The sequence below is a fragment of the Lynx rufus genome, unplaced genomic scaffold, assembly GCF_022079265.1.
Source record: "Lynx rufus isolate CCGP_SWC_20201006 ecotype Redwood Valley unplaced genomic scaffold, mLynRuf1.p SCAF_11, whole genome shotgun sequence".
Lineage (NCBI taxonomy): Eukaryota > Metazoa > Chordata > Mammalia > Carnivora > Felidae > Lynx > Lynx rufus.
In genome coordinates this window covers 8,819,897-8,846,142 of record NW_025814825.1, presented here as the reverse complement: position 1 = coordinate 8,846,142, position 26,246 = coordinate 8,819,897, and the positions used below count along the sequence as shown (strand labels likewise).

Sequence of the window (26,246 nt, the reverse complement as noted above, 5' to 3'; positions counted from 1 at the left end):
GAAATCTGAGATCAGAGTGCCAGCATGGTCGAATTCCGGTGAGAACCCTCTTCTGGGTTGTAGGCTGCTGAATTCTCATTATATCCTCACATGGTGGAGAGCAGAGAGCATCAAGCTCTCTCATGAGTTTAAGAAAGACACTAATCCAGTCATGAAGGTAGCCCTGGTTACCTCATCTAATGCTGATCAGCTCCGAAAGGCCCCACTTCCTATTATCATCACATTGGGGGGGTAGGGTTTCAATATATAAAATTTGGAGAGACACAAATATCCCCTTTAACAACCACCATAAATTGGTTTTTCTGTCATTTTTTAAATACATAAATGGAATCAATTATGTATATATTTTTTAAATGTTTTTATTTATTTTTTGAGAGAGTGCAAGCGGGTTTTGAGAGAGAGTGCAAGAGAGAGAGGGGGACAATGGATCCGAAGTGGGCTATGCGCTGATAGGCTGAGAGCAGAGCCTGGTGTGGGGCTAGGACTCACAAACCAGGAGATCTTGACCTGAGTGAAGTCCAATGCATAACTGACTGAGCCACCCAGGCACCACTCAAGTATGTACACTTTTACAACAAGGCTATTTTACTCAAAATGGTTTGTGGGATTTGTTTAGCCAGGTTCACTCATTTTCATGCTTTGAAATAGGTGTTCTATTTTAAGCTTTTGGCAATACTATTAGTGCTGCTATGAACATTCTTTGTACATACCTTCATATGTGTGCTAACACCTATGAATACATTTCCAATGGGTTTATACATCTAGGAGTGTCCTGAGTCATTAGGTATGATGGATTCAGTTTTAGAAGACATTGCCATTTTCTAAAGTTCCGTATCAATTTTATATGCACCAGAATTGCACAAGAGTTGCTTTTTAAGTTATTCCACATTTTGGCCAACACTTGATTAGTCATTTTCATTTTAGCCATTCTAGTTGATGTTAGAGGTATTACATTTTAATAGGCATTTCCTTGATGGATGTGGATTTTGAGAAGTTTTTCAAAGTTTATTGACCATTTGAATTACCTATTTTGGGAAGTACTTATAAGACTCTTACCTATTTTTTTTAAAATGAATAGTCTGATTTTTTTTATTGACTTACAAGATTATTATACATTCTAGATGCTTTTCATTGGTCAGATAAATGTATTATTATGGATATCTTCTCTCCCTTCAGTAACTTGCTTTTCATTTGATGGCTTATTTGAGAGAAATCATTTTTTATTTTAATAAAATCCAATATATGAATTGGACTTTTGCTTTATGGTTAGTGACTTTTTGTCTTGTTTAAGAAATAATTGCCAAACATCAAGGTCATGATATTGCATAGAAACTTTATTGTTCTCCCTCTTATATTTAGATGTACAATTTACCTGGAATTGACCTTTGACTATGTTATGATATAAAGGTCAAGACACATTTTTTCCCCCATGTGGTTATCGTATAGGTCTGTTAACAATTGTTAAATCAACCATATTTCCCCACTTCAATTCAAGGTCAACTTTGTCATGCATCAAGTGACTGTATAAATGTCAATCTGTTTCTGGACCATCTTGAGAATTGACATCTTTATAATACTGAATCTTCTAATGAATAAACATGATGCATTGTATTCATTGTCTATTGCTGCATAACATATTATCACAAGTTTAAGAGTTTAAAATGAAACAAATTTATTATCTTGCTGTTTCCATGGGTTGGTAGTCTGGATGCAAATTAGCGAGACTATTCACAGTCTTACTAGGCTGGAATCAAGGTGTTAGCCAGGACTGATATCTCATCTGAACCTTGGAGAAGTCATCACTGTTGTTAGGATTTAATTCTAAAACCAGTGTATGTCTTTTGATCTCCCTGGATCCTTGTCCTCTGTTTAGTTGGTGAAATGGTATTTTCTATTTCTGTGGTAAAAATAGTTTCTTCCTTAGAAGCAGTAGTGTAGTATTAAGATAATTTATTCAGTAGTGCTAATTTGGCCTTTTGAAGTCTGAGAGTAAGGAGGAGTTGAGAGAGAATGGGGGCTTTGTCAGATAATTGTGAGACTCTTAACTTTCTCATTGTTGGAATTCTTACAAATAGAGCTAAATCATACACATATTTGTGGATAATTGGATAATAATTGCTAGTTTATTTATTTTAGTTTTGCAGTGAGCTTCTCTAGAAGAAGGGGAGGATAAGATAAAGTATCTTCATCAATTTAAAATACACACCCATTCTAGACATTTCATTTGTTTGCCTTTTACTCTGAAATGAGTGGTCACTAAAACCACTAATTATATTGTATGAATACACCATGGTATAAAATGATGAAAACCAGCATTAAAATTGGGAGTCAAGAAGCCAAGCTTCTGTTGTGTCAGGTTACATTCTTAAACCTTCATATTCTGGGGGCGCCTGGGTGGCGCAGTCGGTTAAGGGTCCGACTTCAGCCAGGTCACGATCTCGCGGTCCGTGAGTTCGAGCCCCGTGTCAGGCTCTGGGCTGATGGCTCGGAGCCTGGAGCCTGTTTCCGATTCTGTGTCTCCCTCTCTCTCTGCCCCTCCCCCGTTCATGCTCTGTCTCTCTCTGTCCCAAAAATAAATTAAAAAAAAAAAAAAACCGTTGAAAAAAAAAACCCTTCATATTCTGTGGGGAAGCCCTCACCCTCTAAAATGTTTCGGAGGGATGACTTCAGCAGAAATGAAGTGCTTGATGATCCGGTAAATCTTGTGAGTTTTATCCATTATGAAATTATTCCATATGGAAAGACTTATTGAAAATGAAGTTTGATTCAGAAAATAAAATCACATGTAAGAACTAAATTTATACTGCTTGTAAAAAACTGTTAGGACTATAAATTTCAGTGTATAATTGCTGAATTTAATTGCTACCATAATATGGTTAGCTTATATATTAGGAGAGCAATGTCCTCTCTTCTGGAGTTAGAAATTTTAGGACTTTAATGAAAACATATCAGTTAACTTTAGATAAAGTCCTTTATTAGGTCCTTTTCTTAATTATGTTAAAACATAACCAAGCACGTAAGAATTACTGTCAGTGTCAGACTCTCCTCTGTACCCACCTTGTGAGAAGAAAAATTGAAAAAGAAGTTCCTAACTTAAAAGCAAATATTTTAGGATAAAATTATTGCAACCCACATTATTATCATGGGAAGGAGAAAAATATTATATGACATTTCCAGGTACCGAGTCTTAAGGAAAAAGTATTTTGTACTAATTAACACTACCTGGAAAAGCATGGACTGTGAATTATGGCAGGCATGAGTTTCAATCTTCACTGGATAAATCTTTATGGAACTGAACGTTCCTACTAAATATTAATGTGATAACCTTGGGTATCATATCTGGCCAATAATCGACAGGGTGGGTAATTTATAGTTATAAGCCTCAGTTTCTTCACCTGTAAACTAGATTAAATGAAGACTTACAATCGCTTTTTGCCAATCCTAAACCGCAGCCCCCCCCCCAAATCCTCTGAAAAACAGGACCTACTTTCATAAATCATTTGGTGGTAAAACTTGTGTGAAGTGTTATAGGGGTAGTGAGAGTCTTTTTAAAATCTTATCTAGTATGAGTTATTATAACTTTGATTGTTGAACTATTAATGCAATGGAGAGAGAACGACATGCATTAGTTTTATCCAATCCAAAAGAATATGAATTCTATGATATATTTTGATCCACAGAGTTTCTATAATATAATATGGACACATATATTTACTTTTCATAAATAACACAGTACCTACTATACAAAAAATGCTAACTTCCTTTCTGCTACTTGGTATTATTCTTTAGATATTTAGATATTTATTCCTTACTTGTTTTATCTGGCTCATATTGATTTTTCCTAAACTTCAGAAACATTACAAAGAAAAAACTGAGCCAAAGATACATTTCAGGGATGTTCTAAAGGTGAGCGTCAGAATTACAGACATTTTTATGAAGGATTTTTTTTTTGTACCTCAAGAGCTGAGAGCAGCTCAGCCAAAATCTCTAATTATCTACATCTCAAATACATCAAATCAAGTAAATAAAATAAGGTTAAAACAGTTATTACCAAGTACTTTAAAAAACAAAGACACTTGACCAGATGAACTTGGTCTAGAAAAGAATACCCATATAGAAATGAATTAATTTTATTTTGAAATATTTGCTGCTATCTGAACACCTATAATATTTCAGGGCATTCATTTGTTTCCATGCCCTTCTGCTAGACTGTAGGACCTTTGACAGTAGGATCCATTTCTTTCTCCCTCCCTCCCTCCCTCCCTTTCTTCTTTCTTTCCTTCCATCCTTCCTTCCTTCCATCCTTTCTTCCTTCCTTCCTTCTTTCCATTCTTCCTTCCTTCCTTCATTCCTTTTTTCCTCCCTTCCTTCCATTCTTCCTTCCTTCCATCCATCCTTCCATTCTTCCTTCCTTCCATCCATCCATCCTTCCATTCTTCCTTCCTTCCTTCCATCCATCGTTCCATTCTTCCTTCCTTCCTTCCATCCTTCCTTCCTTCTATCCTTCCTTCCTTCCTTTCTTCCTTCCTTCCTTCCTTTTTTCTTCCCTTCCTTCTATTCTTCCTTCCTTCCTTCCATCCATCCTTGCATTCTTCCTTCCTTCCTCCCTCCCTTCCTTCCTCCCTCCCTTCCTTCCATCCTTCCTTCTTTTTTCCTTTCCTTCCTTCCTTCCTTTAAATCCAACTTCTTTAATACACAGTAAGCACTCAGTAATTTTTAAATAAATAAATAAATAAACATAAATGAAAAAAGACAAAAAAAAATAAGAGAACCACTTTAGATTCATGGTCAAATGACAGTATTTGAATTAAAATCCATATATATAAGTAGCAATGCAGAGAATGAGTAGATATTTTCAATGAACAAGATCCTTTCTAAATTTATCAGGCACAGAGTAGTTATGACTCCTGATTATATACTGTTCAGATGTGGGGATCATCTTCATAAAATTACTAAGAAGCATGAATAAAAAGAAAAAAGTCATATAGAAGTAGAAATCAAAGAAGAAAAGAGGAATCAGGCCAAAAGAAAAAGATTAAATTGAATTGACGTGTACCATGAAATAGGTGGAAACTGCTAGTTTCTAGCAAAACTTTCAAGACTGAAGAAAACAGCTCAAATCAATATATTTTATGTCATTAAAGTGAACCAATTGTAATTAAAATAATAAAGGTCCAATGACCCATTGATTGGACAATAACCTAGGTCATAAAAAATGCAAGGCTTTCTTCTGTAATTTGTACTCAACCCAGAAGCCTCTGGTCTTCTGTCTCTCTTAAAGCAAATCCCAAAACGCAAAACAATTGCTTTCAAGCACTATGATTGTAAATAAAATGTCTTTGTAAAATTGTGCTTGGCTGACAAAACTGAAGCACATACATGTCATACACTCTGAGTCTAAAGTTCTGTCTTGTCCAGCAAGAGAGCAGAGTCAGTATTAAAATGCAAGAGATGACTAATGTCTGGGAGAAGACAAGAGCCCCAAATAAGCGTCCCTGCTCCGTATTTATTAAGATCAGAAGGCTTACAAACGTGATGGGTGTGCACAAAGAGAAAATGAATCTGTGAACATTAACTCATGGGCATGAGGGAAAGAAGGTTTTGAAGATCGACGGTGTTGGGGGTTTGGGTCAATGTAAACCAAAATTCTGGCGCCAGGCAGATGTTATGTTACTAGCTGACAAGAGGCGCCTTGTCTGTTTATCTTAGCCAGCCTAGGGGATAAGACAGATAGAGCCTGCAACCTCAAGGTCAACATGGCACCTTTCTTTTGTTAATTAGCTCTGCTCTGGGCGACTTCCTCCTGCAGTGGTCTATAGCCCTATTTACCTGTTTACCTAATTTGGTCCTTCCTTCCTGTGAAAGCAGCTTTCTGCTATAGTACTAAGTTGGAGGGCATTTTCACCCTGAATACCTAATCTGGTTTACCTCATATACCTTTGTATAGGGGCCTTTGCCCCCTTTCTCTATCTTGGGGACCTTTGTCCCCCTTCTCTATCCTTATTCGCCTAATCTTGTTTACCCAAACTTGGGTGTGAGCATTCTATGGCTTTGTAATTTTTTATGCCTTGCTAACCCATTGGTGCAAGCTCAGGGAATTCCTAAGCTTACTCCCCATACATACCCATGCTAAACAGTATGTCTTAAGGTTCCCCCCACCCTCTGCCCCACTGGCTTGTTACATTGCCTTGTTATTACATTCAAAATGTCTCCTTATCATTCATTCATCCGACTGTATTGTTAAAAATGTAATGGAATTATGTTCATTGTTTTCCTGAAAACTATTAATTAATAAGTACTATTTGGTTAGATGAGTGACACAGTGAAATTTAATAATAGCAGCATTGAATCTAGAGTGACATAAGTCAGCTAAGACTTTATGGAGATCAGTGGGAAGCTCATTAGTTGTTAAGATCTCAGAGCAGTTATCATGTTCTTTGGACTTAAAGATTAACAAACTTATTTTTTTTCAGGGCATCCAGAATTGATCAGGATTATAGTAGCTAGCTTTTCCTAACACGGCCACAAAACACTTAAATTGAAAACAGTTAAATTGAATGTTCATTTAATATCAGCTAGCTAGTTTACTGGGCCTCCTCTGGGAAAATTTGTGTACTAAGTCAGGTTATAGTTAGAAAGTGGCTTGGTGAATGTTCAATCAGAGCCAGAGTTGGTTGGATGATCTGGTGTCATCAATTCTATGTTACCCTTAATAGGAAGAAACATTGGCCAAGGGAATTCACATTACCTGGCCAGGATATGTGTTCTTACAAACAGCAGAGGAAACACATTAACAGCCCCTTTTGTTTTATATTTTCTTCAAAGAGGGTAAGCTTCACTGTTTTAAAGTTATATTCTCCAAACTATAATCACAATCTAGTTCCACCTTTCTAAGGTAAGATCATGGACATCTCAGCTGTGTTTAAAATGTGGAACAATTTTATAGAAAATTTTCCAACTGCTTTTTGCATCTGGTAAATCTCATCCATGTTTCTATATTCATGGATATCTTTATGCTTAAGTTGTATTCGAAACTACATATTGTAGTTGTCTATTGCTGCATAACAATTGATCTTAGTGGCTTAGAAGTACATTTATTATCTCAGAGTTTCTGTGATTTAGGAATCCTGCAATGACTTATCTGGATAGTTTTGGTTTAGGTTTTCTCACTGGGTCTCAGTCAATGTGTTGGCCACAGTTAAGAGTATATGAAGACTTGACTGGGACTCAGGAATATGGTTCTAAGATTATTCATGTTGCTGTTGATAGGAGGATAACTCCTTCACCATGTGAGCTACTCACAACATGTCTTTTCCCACAGCAAGTGATGAGAAAGAGAGGCAGAGAAGGAAAGAAAAGCCACTGTTCTGTATAACGTAATATCAGGGTTACCATACTATTAATTTTGGCCATATCACATTGGTCACAAAGACAAATCCTGATACAGCATGGGAGGGAACATTGAAAGAGTGTGAATACCAAAATTTGAGGATCATTGGAGGCCATCATGTAGGCTGATTTCCAGTTTGCCCTATGATCCCCAATGATTCATACCCCTGGAACATTCAGAGAATAATCACCCTTTCCCAAAGCCCCCAAAGCCCATCTTATTACAGCATCAGCACATAATCTAGAATCTCATTGTATGAATCAGGTCCAGGTATGGATAAGTTTCCTTGGGTATAGTTCTATAGGTACAGTCTCTCCAGGACTGTTCATCTTCATTTGTAGGCTTGTAAACTAAAGAAATAAGTTATCTGTGTTCACATACTGAACATACAAAGGTGAGGCAGGCATAGGATAATCACCATAGATATTTCTTCATTTTTTTTTGTTTATTTATTTTTGAGAGAGAGAGAGAGAGTGCAAGTGGGGTAGGGACAGAGAGAGAGGGAGACACAGAATCTGAAGCAGGCTCCAGGCTCTGAGCTGTCAGCACAGAGCCCGATGTGGGGCTTGAACTCAAAAACTGCAAGATCATGACCTGAGCCAAAGTTGGATGCTTAACTGACTGAGCCACCCAGATGCCCCTCACCATAGATATTTCTAATACGAAAGGGGAAAAATAAAAGACACACAGGAGTTTTTGGTACCTAGAAGTTTTTACAACGTTTTTTATTTATTTTTGGGACAGAGAGAGACAGAGCATGAACGGGGGAGGGGCAGAGAGAGAGGGAGACACAGAATCGGAAACAGGCTCCAGGCTCTGAGCCATCAGCCCAGAGCCTGACACGGGGCTCGAACTCACGGACCGCGAGATCATGACCTGGCTGAAGTCGGACGCTTAACCGACTGCGCCACCCAGGCGCCCCTAGAAGTTTTTAAATCCAGCCAGAAAACATTGGAAATTTATTGATTAGGACTCTGTCCTATTCCTGCCAAGGAGTTTTTCCTACATTGACCATGTCTCCATTTTGGTTCTACCTTGAGTTATACTTTATCCTCATGAAAGAGCATATTTACAGATATGTAGTCTTCTGAGCAGTCTGATTTCTCCTTGAAGGTCTCTTTTTATTTCCATTGTTTTTGTTCCTTACATTCTAAGCTGACAGTGTTTCTGCCACTATCATTTCTTTCAAAGGAAATTACAGTTATCCTATTCACCTCCTGAGGGATACGTCATTAGACAAAGCCACTCCCAAAAGTACCTTGGAGAAAAGCCTTTCTTTACGTTGGTATTCTGCTGAAACAATGAAGTCTCCCCAGCTCCCCACACCCCAGCCTTCTAAAATCACTGTTGTTTGGTTGAGAGACTTTTAGAAAGAACCTCTCTTCAGAGGCATAACCTTTGATCATTCTGAGGTCTCAAAGACACGCTTTCCCTTCAGCTTTATATAGGCTTTCCTCAGGGTTCCTTGAATATGATCTTTTCTTGGAATTTGTTTCTTAATATCACCATTGTTTACTTCTAACAGAGGTGGGAATCTTAAAATTAAGACTTGTTTAGATTATAAGATTTTATCTAACATCCCTATCCCACCCTTTTCAGTGCATCATTTCCTTATTGCACTTTTGTCTAAAGAGTAAGAAGAAACTAGGAGACACTTTCAACATAGTAGTCGGAAATCTCCACAACTAGCTCAACCAGTTTATTGCTATAAATATATATGTTTTTTTTTTACCTTCCACATTTCTGCGGGTAACTGGATATGCTTTCTGTCACTACTTAATGAGGAATCTTTCTGCCAATTTTTAGTAAGATTTTGTCCATACTTCTTTTAAGTCCTCTCTTCCAGCTTTTATACAAGTCAGTTCTAAAAACAGTGTGTTTAAGGCACTTTAAGACCTCCCCAGCACTTTTCTCAAAATCCCTGCAGTTTATTTAGCTCCATTCATTACCTAGTTTCAAAACCAATCTCATATTTTAAGTTTTTATCATTATAGGTAGGATTAGACTTCTTATATCAAAATATTTATTTGCTACTTATGGTGGCATAATGAAGCACACAAAACTTTGCTTTTTAGAACAATATTTATTATCTCACTGTGTGTGTGCATGCGTGTGTGTGTGTGTGTGTGTGTGTGTGTGTGTGTGTATTAGGAATCTTGGAGTGTCTTAGCTGGTTGAGTTTGGTTAAGTGTCTCATAAGGTTGCAGTCGAGGTATTGGGCAGCATTACAGTTCTGAAAGACGTAACTGGGGCTGAAGAGTTCATTTCTAAGCTCTCCTATGTGGTTTTGGCAGGAGGCTTCAGTTCCTCACCACTGGGCTTCTCTCATAGAGCTTATCACAACATGGCTTCCTCTAGAACAAATGATGAAAGAGAGACAGAGAGGAGAGAGAGACAGGGAGAGAGACAGACAGAGAGAGAGAGAGAGAGAGAGAGAGAGAGAGGAAAGGTAAAGAGAAAAACCAAATCTTGGAGGTATATACCATCACTTCTGTCATAATCTATCAGCCACACATTCCAATCTTAGTAAAACATGGAGGGAGGTTACACAAGGTTGTGGATTCCAGGAGGAGGCAGGGGTTATTGGGGACCATATCAGAAGCTGGCTACCACAGATACTATGGATGTGGTTTGTTCAAACTTAGGAAGCACTAAAATAGAGTAGTTAAAACAAGGCTCCCTATTCTGGAAAAAAAATTGGCAATTTCTTAAAAAGAAAAGCTAAATATACACTTACCTTATGATCCAGCAATTACATTCTGGGAGTTTATTTCAGAGAAATGAAAATTTAAGTCTACACAAAAATATATACATAATTGTTCATAGCAGCTTTTTATAATAGTCAAATAATGGAAACAATCAAAATATTCATGTGAAGAGTTAACACAAACTGTGGTGTACTCATACCATGGGACACTACTTGGCAATAAAAAGAAACAGACTATTGATATGTGCAACAACTTGAACGAACCTCAGGGCATTATACTGAGTGGAAAAGAATGTCATTCTCAAAAGGTTACATACTGTATGATTCCACTTACACAGATTTCTTGAAATAAAAATATAGAATGCAGAACAGATTAATGGTTGCCAGGATTTAAACAGAGTTAATGGGGAAGGATAGGTGTGACTATAAAAGGATAGTCTGAGGGAGATCTCTGTGGTATGGAATAGTTCTATATCTTGGTTGTGGTGGTGGTTACATGAATCTACACACGCAATAAGATTACATGAAAGTATATACACACTTTACACCAATGGCAATTGCATAGTACTGATACTATACTGTAGTTGTGTACAATGTAACCATTGAGGGGTAAAGAGTGCATGGGATCCCTCTGTGCAATCTTGCAACTTTCTGTAAATATATAATTATTTCAAAATAAACGTTTAAAAAATAATACATGGCCCTTCAAATCGGACAGTGTTCAAATCCCAGCTCTGTTAGCTACCAACTGTGGATAGATTACTTAACTATTTTTTACTAGTTTACAAAATTCTGTGGGCTCCTGGGTGGCTCAGTCAGTTGGGCATCTGACTTCGGCTTAGGTCATGATCTCACAGCTCGTGAGTTCAAGCCCCACGTCGGGCTCTGTGCTGACAGTTCAGAGCCCGGAGCCTGCTTCGGATTCTGTGTCTCCCTCTCTCTCTGTCCCTAACCCACTCGCATTCTGTCTCTGTCTCTCTCAAAAATAACTAAACATTTAAAAAAAAAGATTACAAAAAATTCTGGTTAATTGGTTGGGATAATTTGTGGTGACAAAAATTTTAAGGTGAGGCTAGAAAGAAAACAACTGAAAGTAAAAGCACATGAGTCTTAAGATTTTACCTGTCTTTGCTTCATAATTTTCAAATCTGGTCACAAAAGGGTGAGGAGATAGATAGTGTGGGAGAAGCAGAGGCAGAGAATGAAGTCCTCCCAGAATTTAATCGTCAATGGGTAACTGACAGCTTGTGTTATTCTTACCAGGGGGTGGCATTCTTGAAACATTGATTCTTCTTGGATATAGCCATGACATAAGCCTTTAATACTTACTTAAACTATTTGTCCCAGATCTTATGTTATTCATCTTTCAGGGGCCTTATTTGATACTGTTAATAACTTCAGTATGTTTTCTCTTAGACCTTAGCATGTATTTTCATCTCAAATAATTTATTTTTCTTAGCAACTGATAATCAATTTATTAAAAAGATTGATTTAAGCGTCAGCAATGGTAACTTCAACCTTGACTCCTGGCTCAGTACTGATGGAAATAATCTGCTTGCCTACCTCAGAAGGACTGTGCAAATCAATGAGCTTGTGGATCCTCACCTGAAAATGATCCCACGTCTTAGAACCTTCACCACGAGGAATTTTTCTCGTAGTGATTCTCAAGAGTCTTGGTGGGCATCTGAACTGGTCCTTTCCCTTTGAGATTCTTTTCCTTTGTGCCTCTGACCAAGCTGGCATGTACTTCCTACCAAGATTTTATGTTTTGGTTGGTTAGAGTAATTCTAATTCGGTGAATCTCTGTTTTCATAGGTGTCCTTCCCATATATTTAAAAGCCATGGCTGCAGTGTGGCTTCCTGACCCACCTGTTCCTCTACAGGAGTGAACACAGGGAGTCAGTAGCAGAAGTCAGGCATCCGGAACTCTGCTGTAGCTGGGACCATCTCTTCCTCAAAGAGAACTCAAATCATTTATAGCTAATGATATCTTTCTGCCACCATTTTAGGAGTGTGTATAAACTGTTGCCATATATTGTTCTATTTATAAATTCTTATTAATGGCATTACTTTCTGCTTCTGCTCCTCTAATGTTGATTTACAATCCAACATTTCCATTTCCAGAGCCCCTAGAGATGGAGTCATTGCATGTTTTCAAGTGTGAAAGGATGATGATACCCGTAAGTGGGTACTTTTCTTAAAACATCTGCTCTTAAATAACCATTTGCCTTATTTGCAAAATGGGGATTATAATATCTAGTTTAAAGACTTACTATGGGGATGAAATGAGATAATGTTTCTAAAGGGCATAGCACATTGCTTATGTTGACTCAAACATTGAATAAACAGCAACTCAATATGCCAGCACCTATATCTTCCTCTGCTACTGTTTCCCTTCAGATTTGTTCATGGACATTCTGTTTTCTGTACCATCTCATGATGGTGGCCATCCAGTGTCTTAAGCTGTATCACTTTTACTTTCCATGGGTTCCTTCTCCCCTGTCAATCTTGCCCATTACTCTGTGCACATCAGATTCCACTGGGTACTGAAGCCAAATTGTAAAGAGATCTTTCTTCCATTTTGTTCTTTTCAAGAATTGCTTTATACTCCACAACAGAAAGTGTGCTTTTTTTTCTAAGATTCACTCATGAGTCACATGTCCATAGGGAATCGAGTTGGGGGCTTCTTTGAGGGAAATCATCACACTATACTGAGAATCTCCTCTACCCTCAGGCAACCAACCTGCATTTTGGGAGAGACGATGCACATCACTTCTATTTCACATAGAATGAGTTCCTTCCTAGGAGGTTGCTCAGTTCCTCCAACAAATAGACTTCTTGTCCAACGAATCAAGGTTAATATGTTCCATTACAAAATCAGAAGGAAGCATTATTTCATTTCTCTTCTTTCCTCATTTTATGTTCAGAAAATCCACTAATTGGACAATATCTATTCTCTCTCTCTTTCCTGAAATACCTAAATGATAAATAATACCATAGAAAATGAGAAACTATCCTAGGCAAACAGCTGTATTGCAAGGGACAGTAAGAGACAGCAAACAACCCTTACTTCCTAGAACAACAAAGAATACACTTTCTTGAACTCTCCAGGCAGCACGCCACCCCCATCTCTCTCTCTCTTCATATGTGTATAAAGGTGTGTACGTGTATATGTAAACCCAGTAAAAAGAAATGTAATGCAACTACTCCAATTTACTGTCACAAACAATATAACGAAGTACACTTAACTAAGATTTTATGTCTTTATTGTCATGTCAAAAATTAACACGCGATCTTCTACAGTTTATATGCCAGGTAAAGATTGAACGTCCTGCTAGCAGATACTCAAATATTTTGATGAAGGAAAAGCAAGCACAAGTTAAGCAGGTGCGACTGCATGCCGCAGATTTCAAGGGACACCTCTTCTTTTATTTAGCAGGGGAGGGTAATGTTACTCTGAAGGCAGCTAAGGAGGCAGAATAGTTGCTACCTCTGTGTGTTTGGCAGGCTTCCAGCATCCCTGGCAATAGAGTCTGCTAAATCTTTTTTTTTTTTTTAATCATTTTTGCTCATGTAGACTACTGAATACAATGCATAGAAACACAGTCCTTTCAAAATTACACAGCCTCCAATGCTCCTTACAATGTTTTTGGCTGCTATCAAGCAAAACTCCGGTTTCTGCTGACTTCCCATTTTAAATGACTCTTACAATAATTTCTTGAATTCTGCTTTCATGAAGCAGTTCTAAGGGAGAGAAAAAAAATTTCCCCCAAGAAATTTGGGTAAATATGGCTAGGGGCCAAAGCAGAAAATGTGCTTTGCAAAGCTGTAGCCTGCCACTTCTTACATATTAAACTTATTATTGTGAATTGGGGATTTAGTCACTTCTTTTCCCTTAAATGTGTCTTACAGCCGTAGGCACTTGGAAATGCTCTGAATTAAAAAGTTTGGGTGTCTTAAATTAGTTCATGGTCTGTGATGGGTGAGTCCAGAACTGATTTAGGGGCCAAGGCGGGTTAATACTATTGATGTTTGCAAGATGGCTTCAGTATTTCTTCTCATCAGTTTAGCTCATACCCTATTGTAAGATAATAATGAAATTATATTTTATATCTATTTTAAGGACTAGTATAATATTATAAAATTTCCCTGGCATATAGACGATATAGCTTATTAACTTAGCTAGTGTGATATATGAATAAATTGCTATTTGGTTTTTAAGTTTTTAAATCTGTAATGCTACATCAGATGTACCAAAGCAAATAAAGACATTTGAAATACTATATGGGGAATTACAATAATTGAGGACGTATTTTCTATATTAATCTGCAAATATGAGGATACCAAACCTGGCAATAAATATCCTATGAAGTTATAAGTAGAAACCCAGTAAAAGAAAAAAAAATATTCTTTAAAAATTTTTTTTTTCAACGTTTATTTATTTTTGGGACAGAGAGAGACAGAGCATGAACGGGGGAGGGGCAGAGAGAGAGGGAGACACAGAATCGGAAACAGGCTCCAGGCTCCGAGCCATCAGCCCAGAGCCTGACGTGGGGCTCGAACTCCCGGACCGCGAGATCGTGACCTGGCTGAAGTCGGACGCTTAACCGACTGCGCCACCCAGGCGCCCCAAGAAAAAAAATATTCTTAAAGGAAAACTATTTTAATGAAAATTTTGCAAAGGGACTGTGATACATGATACATTTCTAGGTGTGAATGGAGCAATTTGTACAACCTAGGACAGCTCTTCTCATTCTTGTCTTAATGATATTTTTCTGAAATAAATACATAAGGCTAAACATTTTTTTTTAATATCTATTCATTTTTGAGAGATAGAAACAGTGTAAGCTGAGGAGGGGCAGAGAGAGAGGGAGACACAGAATCTGAAGCAGGCTCCGGGCTCTGAACTGTCAGCACAGAGTCCAACGTGAGGCTCAAGACCAGGAACTGTGAGATCATGACCTGAGCCAAAGTTGGAAGCTTAACCAACTGAGCCACCCAGGCTCCCCGAGCTAAACTTTTATAATTGCGCACGTACTAAATAGAAACTTCTCAGCAGTGCAGCATTGAGAGCTGTAGCCCTCAGTTACACTCGGGTTTCACCTTCTCGTTCTTCCCTTTTGGTGGCGAGGAGGTACTTACAGTGTGTCCTAAAGGATCCCTTCACAGATGCTGCCCATGTCTGCTGTCCCCTTCTCTGGAGCCCTTTAGAACTTTGGTGTGGTGAAGGTAGAAGTGTAACATTATTCATTTTTACTATTTCACTTTTTATATTCCCCATGAGGTCTAACTCCTCCTTTGGAACTCGACATCCGCTATATCTTTATGCCTTGGCCAAAACTTTAATTTTTTTAATTCCTCCAACTGCCGTCTTTTTCTGTGTCGATAGTGTTACTGTTGCTGCTGTGCTACTGCTTGGAAGCATTCTGGGAAGGGAGCCAGCTCCAAATTTACATTGGTTATAAATCAGGCAATTCATTAATAGTATAGCATGACCGAAGTTCCCGAACCGTTGCTTCCCTGAGAGTTACCACTTAGTCCTGTAGATGCACCCAGAGAGCTCTCTGTTTATGGGAAGTGTTCTTTCTACTATGTAAAATCTGAGAATATTTCAGTGTGGGCAACCCACCCAAGAACGTGACTTCCTATATTTACAAAGTAGCTTGGGTCCTAGAGAGATGTTATAATTTTGTCATTTTCAAGGAGATCATATTTTCAACATTAGATGTCAATAAACTCATGTGAATTTTTTTGTGAATCTTATGCGGCTATGTTGGGTTTTTTGTTGTTGTTGTTCTAGACCCCATCTGCTTAGCATAGTTTTATGTTGTGCAGAATACATTGATATCTCACCTGATTTATAAAAACCCATGTTATGTTAATTTATTTAGTGCAGTTTTAAATAACGCATAATGTAAATATAAATCTCTGCAAAAATAACAATGTACCCATTTATACATTTCTTTAAGCTAAAGGTATAATTACTGGCTACCTGAAAATAACATTAACATCATTGTAGGCATGAATTGGGAGAAATATTCATATCCATTCAGCGGATTTGCTCTGGAATTTTGAGATAGACCTTCCTCTAAAGAATTTCTTTTTTATTGTTAAGTCTAACAGATCATGTAATAATTGGAGTTTTTTTTTCTTATCAGGATCAAAAATTATGCTCTTTTATTGTTCATGCAAGACTCTTTGACCTAATTGAAGTTTGATTATTTAAGTAAGCTGAGATTCTGAATCTGATCTTTTATTACCTTGTTTGCTTTACTAAGTTATATAAAGTTACTAAAGGATTATGATATTTTTTCCCTCATAACAGCTGTATATTGAGATCACACTTCCCAGCATACCTAAACTTTTCCTACCCATATATGGCACACTTGTTTTCAGTGCCTAAAGTTCCTTTCCCAAATTTATTTTTATTTTATTCTATCTGGTTTGTACAATGCCATTACTTTAAAAGGCCGATTAGAATCAATATAAAACACCTTGGATATTATATGCTAGATGAATTTTCTTACAAATATATATCAAGTAATACTTTTGACTGTGTTTTTAAGATGTGAGAGCCAGGAAAGAACATCAAGTTAGAGAAAAGCATTGTAGCGGCTACGTATTTCTGTTTTACTTCTGTCTCTCTGTTTTCTCTGTCTTACTTTCATATAAAAGTTGCTTAGAGAATAGACTGAAATATTTACTAAATCAAATAGAAACTGCATAGATATCTGCCACGACATACACATATTTTAACCAAGTATGAGAAACCCATGCTAAGGTTTTCCTGAATCCACATGATTTACTCCCCTAGAGCTCCAATTTGTAAGCAGAACCTAACTTATTGCCACAAAATAAAGAAATATGGAAAAAGGACTTATCCCTGCCTCTTGTTTTCTTCATGCCTTTTAAAACATATTGCTTTCTAAGATACCTAAAACCTCTGATTGCTTCTTTCCTTTTACCTTGGCTTCCACCACTTCTCCACACTGACCTATTTTACTGTTTCTCAAACACCCCAAGTGTGATTCCACCTCAGGGCTTTATAAGCACCTGTTTTCTTTGCATGGAATATGTTTCCCCCAGATGTATTGTGTGGGTGCACCTGTCCCTCCCCCCCACCTCTTTTCCAGATGTACCTTATCAGTTACATGTACCTGATTCTCCCTGTTAAAATTCCAACTCTCCCTTGTTTCATGCACTCATCCTTCTTACCTCATTGTAATTGATAGCATTTCTTTCCTTATAGAATGCCCAATGTTTACTCATTCATTACATCTTTTGTCTTTCTCTTAACTAGAAGCTTTGTCTGTTGTGTGTGTGTGTGTGTGTGTGTGTGTGTGTGTGTGTGTTTGTTGTTGTTATTGTTTGTTTTTTCTCCCAATTACATATTCTCAAATCTTAGAACAGTGCCTGGGATAAAGTAGGCTCTCTACTTATTTATTGAATGAATAAATGAATGACATAGCAGAAATTATGTTATTACTTTAACTGCAACAATATCTTACTGACATAAACAGAGCTTCTAAATTGCAGTTTAGGTACAGCCATCTCCTGAGAGGATGAGGTTGGGGTTGCAGAACTTTTAAGAATATACTTTGCTTAAAAAACATACCAGCTTTACCCTGAATATCCTTAGGGTGGTCTTGGTGGGGACACTGGTGGATATTAAAGTGCAGGAGACCAAAGCCACCCTCTCTTATATTCCTTGGGCATTGATTCCTCTGGTTACTGGGAGAGGAGAATCCTCATATTTTTATAACATTGGTGCTTATTTGGGAATGTTGAGTGTGTGAAGTGTATGTGAGGGAAGAAGTGGTATTTAATTATGTAGTTAAACAAAACAATACATGTAAACACAACAGAAGGCCATAAGAAAATTACTTTTTTCAATGTACACTAACTGTATTTTCTAGTATTTTATCATCTTTTATATACATCTCTCCTTTTTAAATTCCTTACATATGATTTTCCAAATGGATTTGATTAAACAATTTTTTCAAGCCATGCTGGGGAGGTTTGGTTTTTATGTGTTTGCTATAGATGATATAAATACAGGCTGATGTATATAACCAAGCAGTTTGGAAACAGTACTATATAAATGCTATTTATTTTAATTATTATTATTTAGTGGCAATTATATTATGATTTAGTTAAGCTTTATTATATTGTTCTAGGGTATTATCAATCTAGGAATGCTCATAAAAGTTCAATATCATTTGCGGTTTTATTTTGTCTTTGTAATCTATTTCTTGTGAATATGTAAAGAGAAAGGGATTGGAAGTTTAAAATTCTTTTCATTTTTCTTTCCCATGTTTGAATAGCTACAGAATTACTAAATCCTATACAATTTCCCTCTCCATCTATCTACCTAGTTCTTACTCCCGAAATGAGAAACCAAAATCATTAGCTGCTTTTCACCTTTTGCCTGAGCCTCATCTACTGTCTGGGATTCTTCAAACTATAAGTGGAATGGAAAATTAAGCACTGATAAAAATATTTTTGATATTCTTTCTGCACATTTTCTCATTAAACATACAGAGAGGAGGTTCACTGATGCTGACAGAGTAGCTGATTGTGCCTGGAAGAAATATTGTGGTGGCAAGTACAAATTAGATCATCTCGGACTAGCTTGCGTTTTGCTGTTTCAGCTGCTATGAATGACTACAACAAAATATTTTTTTTTATTAATGTGAACAAATACATCAGGTAGAAAATTACTTTAAAAATAGTGATTTGGGCATTGCAACACCATTTCAATCCACATGAGCACAACAGTATGACAAGAGCTAGATGATCAACATCAGCCTTCTTTCTAAAATTTGAATTCATGTGTTGAAAAAGCAATAAAGATATCTAGAGCTAAATAAATTAATATATTCAGTAAAGGTTTTGCCTGCTCCATTTCTCACCTCTGCCATCATTAGTTTCATGATGTAAAAGAAAACACTTTCAAAATTTGTTTTTTGATGAAGTAGATACATCAATGGCATGTCTAAAAGATGGATTCATTATGACAGTAGGAATAAAAACAGAGCAAGATATGTGGCTATGGCATGGATAACATTTTGGAAACAATGCTCTAGCTTATTTGATGGCTATCCAGATATCTCAAATATGGGGGTGCATTGTCTATTTTCAATAATGTTCTTCTTTAAGAAAAAGAAACACTGTCTCTTTGGTTGCATATTATACAAAAGAAGTGTGCCAACCCCGTACAGTTAAATAACTCCTCTTAGGGGTACCTAGACACATTTTTTTTTCATGAAATGTAATGGGTAAGTTTCAGAAATGTTGTAAAATCATGGCATGAGATTTAAGGATCAAAATATATACCTTTTAGAACAATATATATTAATAATAACATTCCAAATTATATATTAGAGAAGCTTATTATTTTTTTTTCTTATCTAGTCTTATACTTTTTTTCTTTAAGGTGAATTGTGGTTAGATATTATTTATTTGCACTTGACAAAATATACTGAGTTCTGAGAAAATATATGACAACTGAATATACATACACATTCTTTCATCTGCCAAGAGGCTGACTTTAAAAAGTATTAAAGACTTCAATACCCAAAAACAAAACTAAATAAAACAAAACTACAACAAATAATGTGAATAGAAAAATGAGCAGAGGACCTTGATAGACATTTTTCTAAAGAAGACAAATGAAAAGATGCTTAACATCACTTATCAACAGGGAAATGAAAATTAAAACTATAATGAAATATCACTATATGCCTATCAGAATGGCTAGAATAAAAAATACAACAAATAACAAGTGTTGGCCAACATGTAGAGAAAAAGGAGCCCTCATGTACTATTGGTAGGAATGAAAACTGGGGCAGCCACTATTGAAAACAGTATAGAGGTCCCTCAAGAAATTAAAAATAAAATTGCCATATGATTCAGTAATTCCACTGCTGGGTATTCACCCACTGAAAATGAAAACACTAATTTGAAAAGACATATGCCCCCCCATTTTTACTGCAGCCTCATTACAATAGTCAAAATATGAAAACAACCCAAGTGTGTGTGTACAGATGAAAAGATAAAGTGGATATATATACACATATAGGAGTATTACTCAGTTATAAAAAAGAATGAAATCTTTCCATTTGCAACAGCATGGCAGGACCCAGAGGGTGTAATGCTAAATGAAGTAAGTCAGACAGAGAAAGACAAGTCCCATAGGATTTTACTTATGTGGAATTTAAGGGGAAAAATAATAAGCAAGCCAAGAAAAAAAGAGACAAATAAAATATGAGACTCTTAAATACATAAAACAAACTGGTGGCTTCCAGAGGGTGAGGGGGCTGGAGGATGAATGAAATTAACACAGGGGATTAAGAGTACACTTATCACCATGAGCACTGAATAATGTATAGAATTGTTGAATTATTATATTGTAAACTTGAAAATAATATAACACTGTTAATTATAATTGAATTTTAAAAAGTATTAAAGACTACCAATGTATAATTTACTTTTATTGATTATGTTTAAAAATTTAGATGTAGTAAAGGAGATATGCCTTTTAAGTGGACAGCGTGCACATGGGGAGACCTCAGTTAGTCTGAATCTATCCTTTATTACTTGTATGACAGAGGCTATGTTGCAATACAAGCCCATGAATAGAAACACTCCATAATGTAAGCCAAACTTTTATTTTATCAAGGAGAGAGTTTTGTTTTTTAAAATTTAAAATTTTATATTATTATTTTTGAGAGACAGAGAGAGAGAGAGCGTGCATGGGGGAGAGGGACAGAAGGAGAGAGAGAAAGAGAAAGAGAATTTAAGCAGGCTCCATGCTCAGTGACCCTGGGATCATGACCTGAGCTGAAATCAAGAGTTCAATGCTCAACAACTGAGCAACCCAGGTGTCCCTACAAAGGAGAGAATTTTTTAACTGACTAATTTAACTATGAAATATTTCCAGAGTGTAGATGAAATAGTCAAATATCTGCAAATTACTTACTATATCAATTTAAATATATATGTTTATAATAAAAATTACATGAAACATTTGGATGAGAACTATTACTTAGCCTTTGCTCAGATTTCATCAAACACATCTCTTTGCATTCTTTATTTGCATCTTGAGACCTCAGCAGCTTCATCTTCTTTGAGTCATCTAAGACAATTTTCCAGAAACATCACTCTGTTTGAAATACTCAAATGTATGAATAAATGGATCATGTTATCACTCAAAAATTTATTTCATAGATATCCCAGAAAATTAGGTCATTCCCATTTATTTGTTTATTCTATAAGCATGTATACATGATCTCCATAAAGTAAGGTTACTTTGATACAGTGATTTTCAAAATGTTTGTTTAAAATTATATCTAATAGTTAATAGTTTTATGAGAAGACATCTCAGGAATAGTCACTAAATTGTTGTTGTATTTATTTGCCTTTATTTTTAAATGCATATAGATGGACTCTGTAATTGGCCAAAGACAGAATTGGTTGAGTCTTTCCTAAGCATGTTGACCAAAATAGAACATTCACCTGGTGAATTGCCTAAATTTGAATCAAATAGAGGGGTGCCTGGATGGCTCAGTTGATTAAGCGTCAGACTGTTGGTTTAGGCTCAGATCATGATCTCGTGATTTGTGAGTTTGAGCCCCGCATTAGGCTCTGTGCCAACAGTGCAGAACCTGCTTGGGATTCTGTTTCCCTCTCTCTTTGCCCCTCCCCTGCTCATCCTCTCCCTCTCCCTCTCTCTCTCTCTCTCTCTCTCTCTCTCAAAATAAATAAATTTTTAAAAAGAAGTATCAAATATAAAGTTACCACCTTTTTTAAAGTAATGCTTATGTAACAAAAGTCCTTTTTTGATAGTTGAATATATCCGTTAAATTTATGTGTCCATTTTTTTAACCAAATCGGGGTGTAATAATATTGCAGATCTTTCTGGAGACTAATGAGGTTTAAATTAAGAGTATGCTTAGATTAGTAACTTGCACATAGTACTTGACACATGTCAAATAAATGATAACCTCTTATATTTATAAAAAGAATCACCAATTTTCATATTGTATTTTTCTTCAATGTTAATTAACAAAAGGTCTGTTAATAGATGTATAAATATGCAACTACACATAATAACAGGTCATGTAGATAATTTTATCATTTTGTATTTATTTACTACCTGAATCTAAATGAAATGAAAAATTTTAAAAATGATGCTATTATGCATCAACTAACATATATTTGTCATTTGAAAATTTTGTTTAAAATGTGTTTATAAGAGAAAATAATATCTAAAAACATATGACATTTCTTCTCCTTCTTCTTTCCCTTTTTCTTCCCCTTCTTCTTCTTCTTCTTCTTCTTCTTCTTATTCTTCTTCTGCCTCTCAGTAGCTTTCTGACTTTATTTTTATTTATTTATATTGAAGAATAATTGACATAAAATATTGTATTAGTTTCAGGTATACATAGTGATTTGATATTTATATACATTATGGAATAGCACGACAATAAGTCTAGTTACCATCTGACCATATACTAATTTCCAATTTGCATGTTGGGTATAGATTCTTTTTTTTTTTTTCATTTTACACCTTACATATAAAAGTGAGTCTTAGTTTCATACCAGTTACATTCTAGGAATTCACTTCTAAATTAGGAACTGAGAACTGAGAATATGGTTAGTTATAGAAGCAATGTGATTGAAAGTGTTTACATTCCAAAATCTGCTCACTCCATGTTGTTAACAAAACAGTGTGTGAGTGTGTGTATGTGATGAAAAATTGCAGAATACAGTAGTACAGAAATTAAACACAATGGAATAAGAAATAGTCCATGTGTTCAAACTGTGCCTGAAAGAAAATCAAATTTGATTAATGAACAGGAAAGTGGAAAATAGAAAACTATGTGTGTGTTCTGGAGCAGGCTTCTCAGCATAATCTGTGAGATTGAGAGATTGCTGACACTCGTTTTTAGGATAAATTTCATCTCAAAATTTATTGCTACTTTTGCATTAATTTTGATAGATCTTTAATTCACTCCTATGGGTTGATTTAAAAAACAAAAAGCGCAATACTTAAACTTTGGTATTGTTTATGCCATTAATTATGTATGTGTTTCTTCGTTTGTCAAATGCTTCTTGGGCTTCTACTCTGTGCCCTGGCACTTGAGTAGGCATCAGTAATCCAGCAGGAATAAGCTATGGTCCCGACATTCACATAAATCAGACTAAGAGGAGGAGACAGATGTTTAAACTGATAATACACACATGAACAGATGGGAGAACAAGGGAGTAAGTGGTCACCTATGGACCAGTGAGAGCACTGGGATACTTGTCGTAGGTGCCAGGAGACAGTATTCTGTACTGTGATGAGCTACACATCTGCAGGGCAAGGCTGGGGCAGAATCTTGGAGGATATTTACACCATACTGGACTTTGGAAAGTTTATTTTATAGGCCACACAAAACTATTGAAAGGTTTTGATCAGGAAGTCACTCTTACACTTATGAGAGCTTTGGTACTTTAATCTATAAAATAAAAGAGATTAAGTTGACATTTTCTATCCCTTCTTGTTATAAAGTTTTGCGATGTATCAGTGAAATTTGGTTGTTATTTTGTCCAACAAAAGGGGAGGGAAGAGAGAGAGTCTGAATGAGAAATTCAGATGTGTTGATTGCTTGTATCAGCTACCATATAGTTTCATCAACCAAGGAAAACCTGACTGCTGTTTGGAGTAGCCAAGAGGTGAAGATATAGGAGCACCTGGGTGGCTCAGTCAGTTGAGAGTCCTACTTGGCTCAGGTTATGACCTCATGGTCCATGAGTTTGAGCCCCGAGTTGGGCTCTGTGCTGATAGCTCAGAGCCTGGAGCCTGCTTCAGATTCTGTGTCTCCCTCTCTCTCTGACCCTTCTGCACTCACACTCTGTCTTTCTGTCTCTCTCAAAAATAAATAAACATTTAAAAATTAAAAAAAAAAGAAGTGGAGAGATAGAACAATGTGAGTGGTGCATTTTCATCCTTTAATTTAAAATAAATTATTTTAGAAGATCCTATTCTTTGTGAAGGAGTTCTTAATGAGATTTCAGGGTATGTTGATGACCTTGGCCTTTTCCTAATGCTTGGTAGCTTTATTAGAAAACAAGGATGAAAGTGAGTCTGTGAAGTTGATCCTACCCCTACCATTCTACCTCCAATACCCTCAAGTTGTTTTAAAATTTTGCGTTTCAGATGCTGAAGATATAATAGTAAATGTAAAAGATTATGGCCCCTACTAGAATTTATAGTCTTGAGGGGTGGAGATAGGGACCAGCACTAATTAAATATCAACACAAATAACATTTACCAGTTAGGTCCTTATAGGGTAGCTAGATTTAGCAAATAAAAATATAAGACATCAATTTAAATTCAAATTTTAGATAAATGATTAATAGTTATGCTAAAATATAATAAAATTATTTGTTAATTATCTGAAATTCAAATTTAACTGAGCATATTATTTTTCCTAGAAACCCTAAACATTCCTAATTTTTCAGATGGGTTAATAAAATTAAGTAATTTAGTCACTGAAGTTTTTTTTCTTCTTTTCCTTGGGGAAAAATTAATTCCAAAAGAGATTATTCAAAGCTAGAACATCATTCTTGGGTAATGTTTTAACCTTTGAGAGTATGCCTACTTAATAATTATGGCTCTCATATCCTTTTCTATCCACTAAGATTATTGTATGCTATTCCCAATATTATTGCTTTGCTTCTGTAGGAGTGAGACCACTCCCTGTATTACCCACATCTTCTTGAAAACCTAGAAAGCTCATTTCAACAAGTGTGGACTTGTCACCATTCAGAAACTTTTTTATAATATCCACTGAAACATAATAGCACTTAAAACATTATTCAGTATTGTTAGTTTATACTTGCACTTTACTGATTTTAAAGTTTATTTATTTATATTGAGAGAGAGAGAGCACGAGCATGCGCACAAGCCAGGAAGAACAGAGAGACAGAGAGAGAGAGAGAAAGAGAGAGAGAGAGAGAGAGAGAGAATCCCAAGTAAGCTTAGCACTGACAGGGGGGCTCCATCTCACAAACTAGGAGATCCTTACCTGAGGCAAAATCAAGAGTCAGACGCTTAACTGACTGAGCCACCCAGGCAGCCCAGGCTTTAAAACTGAAATTCATTTTTGTCTTTGTTCTCTAAATGCATACCATTGACTTAAATACTTTACTAATTCAGCTAATATCATAGTGATTCTTTTCTCTGTTCTGAAGGATCTTATTGACCTTGCAAAATGGGTGATAATGCTGGTCTTTCACCAGCATTGGTGGTTGGATCCCCCATTAGAAGAGAGTGATGGAGGTAGATCTGTAATGTTGATACTCATCCAAACTCCAAACTTTTGCTTATAATTTTGGGTTATTTGTCCCATGACAAATGATATAGCCAAGACCTCAGCATTAAAGGCCCCATAGAGGTTTTCTTCTCTCATAGTGATATCTCCTGTTTATAAAAGTGCAAAAGAAGACTTCACTGAAGGGAAAGAACCTTGTTAAATATGATTCTTTTGAGGGATGTCTGGGTGACTCACTCAGTTAAGCACTGACTTCAGCTCAGGTCATGATCTCACAGTTTGTGGGCTCGAGCCCCGCATTGGGCTCTGTGCTGACAGCTCAGAGCCTGGAGCCTGCTTCAGATTCTGTGTCCCTCTCTCCCTCTGCCCCTCCCCCACTCATGTTCTGTGTCTCTCTCTCTCAGGAATAAATAAACATTAAAAATAAATAAATAAACACAATTCTTTTAAGAAAATCCAAAAACTAATATACATTTAGGACAAGATTTTTTGCTAACTAATTTATACCACTTTAAAAGAGCTTAAGTTCTCACCTGGAAGATCAAGACTTGAGATTTGGGAAGTGCTTATAGAAGATGAGATTAAAGAGTGTGATGGACAAGTCAGAATTCTAAGAAAAAAGAAAGGAAGGAAGGAAGGAAGGAAGGAAGGAAGGAAGGAAGGAAGGAAGGAAGGAAAAGAAAGAAAGAAAGAAAGAAAGAAAGAAAGAAAGAAAGAAAGAAAGAAAAGATGAAAAACTCAAAGATTAAAGCATACCAATGTTTTAACTAGAAATTAATAAAAATTGATCACATAATCTGGAAATTTAAATTTATATGAGTGGGAT

At 36.2% G+C, this 26,246-nt stretch overlaps 1 protein-coding gene across 1 annotated transcript in view; it reads left to right on the top strand.

The window, feature by feature from the left end:
* The window catches only part of CTNNA3 (catenin alpha 3), a 1,681,070-nt gene that overhangs the window by 1,379,742 nt on the left and 275,082 nt on the right, over positions 1 to 26,246 (top strand). The gene's annotated exons all lie outside the window — the stretch shown is intronic.